Below are 8,314 nucleotides of genomic sequence, written 5' to 3'. Positions count from 1 at the left end.
ATACAGCTTGATGTCATCCATGTAGAGCAGGTGGCTGATTGTTGCCCCACTACGGAATCGGTACCCGTAGCCGCTCTTCGTGATGATCTGACTGAGGGGGTTCAGGCCTGTGCAGAACAGCAGTGGTGATAGCGCATCTCCTTGGTATATGCCGCACTTGATGTTGACTTGGGCAATGGGTTTTGAGTTGGCCTCTAGGGTTGTCTTCCACATTTCCATTGAGTTCTGGATGAAGGTCCTTAGGTTCCTGTTGATCTTATACAGTTCCAGACATTCCAGTATCCATGTGTGTGGCATTGAGTCGTAGGCTTTCTTGTAGTAAATCCAGGCAGTGCACAGGTTGGTCTGTCTCTTCTTACAGTCTTGGGCGACTGTTCTATCAACCAGTAGCTGGTGCTTGGCTCCTCTGGTGTTACTGCCAATTCCTTTCTGTGCCTTGCTCATGTATTGAGCCACATGCTTACTCATTTTTGCCACAATGATGCCTGACAGGGCCTTCCATGTTGTGCAGAGACAGGTAATTGGCCGGTAGTTGGATGGGATGGGTCCCTTCTGGGGGTCCTTCATGATTAGGACTGTCCTGCCTTGGGTTAGCCATTCTGGGTGGGTCCCTTGGGTTAGCCATTCTGGGTGGGTCCCATCCCTCAGCAGCTGGTTCATCTGTGCTGCTAGGCGTTCATGGAGTGCAGTTAGCTTCTTCAGCTCAGTATGGATCATATCGGGGCCTGGTGCTGTCCAGCTCTTCATCTTTGACACTCTTTCTTGGATGTCTGCCATTGAGATGGTTACTGGTTCTTGTTCTGGGAGGTTGCTGTGGTCAGCTCTTAGGTCCACTAACCATTGGGCATCGGTGTTGTGTGATGCCTTTCTTTCCCATATGTCTTTCCAGTATTTTTCCACCTCAGCTCTTGGTGGGTCTGACCGGTTGTTGTTTCCCTGCCACTGAGAGTACACAGCTGGTTCAGTGGAGAACAGCTTGTTTATTCTCCTGGCCTCTCCGTCCTTGGTGTATCTCTTCAACCGGGTGGCCAGAGCTGTTAGTCGCTGTTTGGCAGTTTCGAGTGCCTCTGGTATGGAGAGTGAGTTGTACTTCCTGGGTGCCCCTTTATTCACCATGTTCCCTTTCTGTAGTTCAGCTAGCTGGCTAACTTCTCTCCGTGCTGCCTTTATCTTGGCCTCTAATCGTCTTTTCCATGGTGGATACTGTTTGTTATGTCCCGAGCCCACCTTGTGTCCAAGCATCTCCATGATTACTGTTGCTGTACTGTGTATCAGCTTGTTGGTCTCAGTGATGGTTCTTGTGGAGATTGTCTTCAGAGCAGCATTCACATCTACTAGTAGATCTTCTGAAGGTACTTGGCAACTCAGCTTCGGTATTCATTGGGGGCTCCAGGTTTCCAGTTGGGTCACGATCTTCTTTCTCAGGTCAGCAGCTCTTGTGTTGAGGCTGTTAGCTGTTGGGGCTTGGTACCCAATCTCTGGTTGTGGGGATGATGATGACATCTCCCCGCTGACCTGTCTTCCTGGCTCCCCCTTGCCGTAGCATCGTTGTTGTATTTCATTAATCTCTAGTTGTGATAGTAGATTTCGATTATGGATGTTGGAACACTGGGCTAATAGCTGTTTCTTTGTTTGCCTTGATTGTGGGTTTCGAAGTATCCAATGGTCCCACATTCGCTGCATGTATCCCCTCTCTCTGGGATTGCTTGTATAGTAGCATTCCAGCAATTCCATATTTTCTGTCCTCGTCCATCGATAGAGCCGGTATGACTCTATCAGTTATGTCTTCACTCATTCCTGAGGTAGGCTGATATATCATGAGGGGTCTTGCCTAAGGACCCTTACTGGATGATGTTTTGCCCCGACCGGGATTCGAACCCCGATCTCCTGCGTCGTAGTCAGTGAGCATTGTACTATCCAGCTGATATATACACGTACGTGTGTGTGTGTGTGTGTGTAATATATATACACACACACACACACGTGTGTGTGTATATATATGTAACTGCTCCAGCATGTGGATAGTTGTGCGTTTAGCATGTTCAACTGTATTCCAGATCTCGCCATTTGGTCCGCTATCATCGGTCGATTGTGGTAGTGACTTGGTGTTTACGGTATACGTCCCATGGGTCTCGTCGGGCGTATACTCTGAGTGTGAATGCGGCAGTTCGTAAGAAGGAGCCCAGGAGCCTCCTGCAGGATGATGTCTGCTGGGGGGCCAGGCTCCACCACCTCACTTGACTGACTCAGTTGTTAGGTGAGGAGGATGCACAGGGTCCCGAGGGAGTCCATTCTGTAACATACAGAAGGATTATTACTTTATTGGGTTGGTAAATGTGACTGGGAATGTTAGTGTACGCTTATGGGTGAGTGAGGCGTACAAGCTAGGTGGACAGGATGGGCCTAACTATCGTCCACCCCCTTTTTGGAGTGAGGACTGTTCAAAAGGTTTGATTTGATTGCTATGGACCCATCGATATGAGGACGTTTGATTAGGCCTGGATGTTCTAATGCGATACGCGACGGGGGACAGTTTTCCCACGATCGAAAGGTCCTGACCAGTGTGGTAGGAACTTCTTTGCGACTCCTACCGGCTTGGTAAAGTTGAAGTATAGGACTTTGTCGCCTATTTGATATTCGTGATGGGAGGCTTTTCGGTCGTAGTAGGCCTTTTGTCCTTTTACGCTCGTTTCGAGATTCTTTTGGGCCCATGCAAAGGTTGACTGTAGGTGGCGTTGTAGGTTGGCGACATATTGATGTGCGGTGTATGCAGTTGCGACGCTCATGTCCTCTGGTCTGTACAGGAGATGCAGTGGGATAACCATCTCCCGCCCAGTCATCATCTCAAAGGGTGTGACTCCAGTGGTACGATTAGGGGTGGACCTAATGGCCATTAGCACCAAGGGAAGTTTCACATCCCAATCTTTACCATGGTGGGTGACATACTTCTGCAGCATGCTCACAATGGTTTGATTGGCTCGTTCAACCTGACCAGAGGATTGAGGGTGGTACGCGATACAGAATTTCGCCTCAACGCCTAACATGTTCCACAGCGCAGCCATTACACCAGCAGTGAAATGGGTGCCTTTGTCTGAGTCGATGGATAGAGGGAGGCTTTTCTGCATGAATACAGGGCAGGAATGGCTTTGACACAGCGTGTCAAACAAAATCTGGCTGATGGCTGACTTCTCAGACCAAAACGTCATAGCTGCATTGAGAACCGTGGTCCCATTGACTCACACTTCACCTGATAGGATAGGGCAGTACATAGCTGAGGTTGAGTTACTCAAGGAACAAAGGAAAGAGGTGTGGTTTTCCAAAGAATTGTGGCCACTAGGGGGAATCACGATGTCGGGTGTTTCGACACCAGACTCGGTGTACAAAGACATGAACTGAAGTTCATCGGAAATTTGGTCTCCCGTGGCGCTTGGTTGGTCTGTGTCTGCACTAATCTCATTGCAACGGGCTTGTGCATGTTTTGTGGGATCCAACTGCTGTGGGGTCGTGATTTGGGCCCACAATTGACTGCGATGACAATCAATGAGTGGCGCCAACCTGTTGAGTAGGCCTTGGCCAATCAGTACCCACAGAGCAGATGTAAGTGGGATGTATGATTGACATGCCTTGGAATGTGAGTTCCAACCATGCCATTTGTGTTACTGGGGCTTTGTTTTGTGTGAAGCTGGCCAAGTTTATGTTGCAGGGCTTGGTTGGTATTGGGTCACCTTGTGAGAGCCGTGTCTGAGAGATGGTGGCGAAGACTTGAGCGCACATGAGCATGATCTCCGATCCAGTATCTAGAAGGGCTTGGAGGGTACCCTCAACCACCACGGGGGTGTAAATGCGCTTAGCATTGCTCCTTCTAACTAGATCGCCTAAGAACTGCATCAGAGGTGCGTTTTGTGTTTGCGCCTTCACCACCAGGGGGGGCCATACATCCTGACCATCACCTGCTGTTTCACAGGGATCTCCTCTCCATTTCACGGGATATACTTGTGGTTCCTGGCCTAGTCATGCCAGCGGGTGGCCTTTGTCATCTTTCTTGGGCTCTTTTGTTGTATCTGTTGAGGGGTCTGACCTCTTCTGTAACAGTCCTTTAACCTCAGCCAACTGGGCTTTCAAAGAATCCAGCTCTGAGCGGAACTTACCAGGTTGGTCTGAGTCACTGTGTCGGTCACTTCTACTCCTACGTGTAGAGCTACGGTCGGAGCGCTCCTGCCGTCTCTGGCCAGAGCGGGGATGACGATCTTGCTGCCAACCACCTTGTTCCTTATGACCCTTTTCATATGATGAGCGGTTGCCATGGTCACTGTGGCCTTGCCCTCGGTCTCTCCTGGCCTTACCTTGCCGATTCTTCCACTCACCCTGGTGATGGCTCGGCAAGGGGCGGTTTGGACCGGGATTTCTCCAGGTGGGTCCCCCTTTTGGAGCTTCACCTCCTTCTAAGGCTAGCAGGGGCCTGTCTGCACCCTGGAGACTAAGGACCCTGGATTCATCATTGTTTCTGTCTGTGGTTTTGACAATGGTCTCCTAGGTCATTTGGGCTAGTTGCCCAATTTCCCTCATCGAATAGAAACCTTGTCGACACTTCAGTGTGACTTGAGTCCGCACGCTTGGGTGGAGGTTATGTAAGAAGAGGGATTTGAAGCCTCTATCTTCTTCCAAGCCTGGTGCGCTACTACCCTGGAAATAGGCAGTACGTAGCTGTCTATAATATTCACGAGGCGCCTCAGACCATTTCTGTTTAATTTGTATTGCACACAATGTTGCGGAAGTTTCATCCGTGTATGGCGCATATTCTTCCCTCATGTAATTGTGAAGTTTCGAACAGCTATCGCGAACGTCTGGGGGTAGCGTCTCTAAAAAGGCATGAACGCTGCTACTGGAGGTCTTCCAGATCAGTTTAAGTTTCTCTTGCATTGTGGCTTTCGGCAGGTCCATCAGGCATCTGTCAATTTCTCGCAAATCATCATTTACATTTGTTCTTTTATTGTCAGGATCGAATCGCTCAACATCTCTGGCAAGTAGGTCAATTTGCCGTATGCGAAGGGCTTTGTGCATGTCCTTGTGCGGCTTCCTTCGCTCTCCTGAGTACTCACTATCTGAGCTACTCTGGTATTGCTCCCGTTTCGCACTAGATTCGTAGCCTGATTCTTCCGAAGATGGATCAGGGATACTGTAGTGCACTGACCTGGGTGTGCTATGGGCCTGGGGGACGAGTCGTGTAGCGAGTTGATGGAGTTTGGCGGGATGTCTGGTCCTCGACCAGGTAATCCACGGTGTCCGGCTCGGACGCCTCTTCCCGCTCTGAGCTTCGGTGCATTACTGGGGGTCTTTCACGGCCCTCGCACCCTTCTTGGGGGGTCTGCTCCTTGGCAGCCCTCTTGGCAGCCTTTTCGGCTTTCTCTAGTCTTTTGGCGCAATCATCAAGGGAGTTTTTCAAGAGCTCGCGCTCCCTATATAAATCATTGTTATCGGCTGCCAGCTTAGCATTGCTGGTGGTCAGCCTGTCAACCTTTCCGTGGAGGTATCGGATTTCTAAATCAGTATCTTGGAAGTGTAACAGGAATAGCCTACCTAGTGCCTCTTGGACACTAATAGTTGTTCTTTTTGGATCTCTCATATGTTTTATTGAGTTATTTTGGCATTCACCCTTACTCATGTTCCTAATGGTTGCTTTTTCGGAGGCAGAGCAGTGAATGAGATCTGCAATGACATCAAAGAGAGACACGTCTTGAGCATTGTCTTCAGCCTCTGAGACACGAGGGGATGCCATTTTACTTAGGTTGGATATTAGGTAATTAATTAATCAATAAGTTAATTAATTATTAATTATTAACTACGTAATTAATTAATGAATTAATAAAGTTTGTTTTTGTTTGGAAATGCTATCTCTTATCCTAGGTTATTAGTATTTGTGATATGGTTATCACGCTACTGTTAACCGTTTAACACACCTGGGGATATACCTTGGCAGTTGCTTAATCAAACTGATAATTTATCTGTTGTTGCAACAATATTCAAGAAGTCAACAAACCAATCTCCTCACACGGGGCACCAATAAATATGTGGGTGCAATCGGTCTTAAGTAATCAGTCTCATTAAATCAGTCTCATTAATAATACCGTTAATTTTGGTGTTTAATAATAAATTACCAAACAGCTAAATTATGGTGTATTCCAAATTATTAATGATCACTACTGATGCAGCAATAATGTATTACTTACCGTATTACATAGACACTACAGCCAATAGCACTCGTATACACTTGGGTGAAGGCAATTTGGAGTTCTTTGAGATTGTGTGACTTCAAGGATACAGTCGCAACAGACATACAAGCACAGTTTAACAGAATAATTGAATTTATTATAACAATGGTACTAAATGGGTAATAGCAGTTGAATACATTCAATATGGTCAGCAGCAATATACACTGTGTGCACAATTATTAGGCAAGTTGTATTCCTGATGATTAATTTTATCGTTGAACAAATACAGTGCTCTCAGTCAATCCAAATTGTTAATAAACCTAAAACCAGAATGATTAACAAAGGAAAGGGGAGTTTAGGCCTTCTCAGGGGAATATACAAGTGTGCAGAATTATTGGGCAACATTTAGTGTGCAGAATTATTATGCAACTAAATGAAAAGCTTAAAGTTTCCCATCTCACTTGTTTATTTTAATTTTCAGTGTAACAAATAAACAACTCAGAATTAACAAATAAACACTTCTAGCATTTCAAAAATATTCAGTGACCAATATAGCCACCCTTCTTTTCAATAACTGCCATGAGCCTTCCATCCAGTCTGTTAGTTTTTTGATTTGTTGACGATCAACTTTTTGTGCAGGAGCAACCATGGCCTCCCAAATGCTATTCAGAGTGGTGTATTGTCTTCCCTCGCTGTAAATCTCATGCTTAAGAAGGGGCCACAAGTACTCAATAGGGTTTAAGTCAGGTGAGGAAGGGGGCCATGTCATTACTTTGTCATCTTTAAGGCCTTTGTGGGCTCGCCAAGCAGTGGAGTACTTGGGTGCATGTGATGGTGCATTGTTCTGCATAACAATCATGGCCTTCTTGAATGATGCAGACTTCTTCCCATACCACTGCTTGAAGAATGTATCTTTTAGAAACTGGCAGTAGGTTTGGGAGTTGATGTTAAGTCCATCTTCAACCTGAAATGGTCAAACTAGCTCATCCTTAATAATAGCAGCCCATGCCATTACCCCTCCACCACCTTGCTGGTGTCTGAGTCAAAGTGCCCTGTGTCCATTAGTTATCCAGCTATGGGCCCATCCATCTGGTCTATCCAGAGTCACTCTCATTTCATCCATCCATAAAACCTTTGGAAAATCTGTCTTCAGATATTTCTTGGCCCAATCTTGACATTTCAACTTGTGAGTCTTGTTTAGTGGTGGTCGTGTTTCAGCCTTCCTTACCTTGGCCATGTCTCTGAGCACCGAACACCTTGTCCTTCTGGACACTCCAGGTCAGTTGCAGTTCTAGAATATTGTGGCACTGGAGGATAATGGGTTCCTGGTAGCTTCATGTTTAATCCTTCTCAAGTCTTTTGCGGTTAATTTGTGTCTTTTCTTCTCCACACATTTTTTGCGACCCTGTTGACTATTTGCAACAAAACGTTTGATTGTTTTGTGCTCACATTTCTATAGCTTAGCTATTTCAAGAGTGCTGCATCCCTCTGATAGGCATTTTACAATTTTTGTCTTTTCAGTGTCTGTTAAATCTCTTTTTTGGCCCATTTTGCCTGAGATAAAGAAGCTGCCTAATAATTATGCACACCTTAATATAGGGTATTAATGACTTTAGGTCACACCCTCCCTCATTACACAAATAAATACCACCTGAGAATGCTTAAATCCAATTAGCATTCAAGTGTATCTAGCTTGCGGTTGGAAAACATACATAGAAATAATGGTAGGGTCAGAGTACTCACTTGCCTAATAATTGTGCACACAGTGTATATACAAGGCACAGTGAGGTTGAGGTAGTGTGTGTGTGTGTGTGTGTGTGTGTGTGTTGTAAATAACTCAGAGATTGGAATGTTATCTAAGGTGTTGGGGGAGGTCAAAATCACCTCGTGGTTTCTTGAGACAAAGGAATTCGTCGTGGTTGCTAATCCACTACACTATAACATTACCAAATCCACTGAAATCTTGATGAGGTCAAAATGTGTGTAATGATGAAATTAAAGGATGTTAGTGAGGATAGAGGAGAGCATGCAACAGCCTATCTATTAAAACAATGGAGAGAGAACAATTGTAGAACCACAATGATCAACTCGAGACTCTAAGTGTC

This window comes from Neoarius graeffei, chromosome 3 (genome assembly GCF_027579695.1).
Source record: "Neoarius graeffei isolate fNeoGra1 chromosome 3, fNeoGra1.pri, whole genome shotgun sequence".
NCBI lineage: Eukaryota > Metazoa > Chordata > Actinopteri > Siluriformes > Ariidae > Neoarius > Neoarius graeffei.
The sequence above is the reverse complement of the archived record's forward strand: the minus strand, read 5'-3'. Positions refer to the sequence as shown.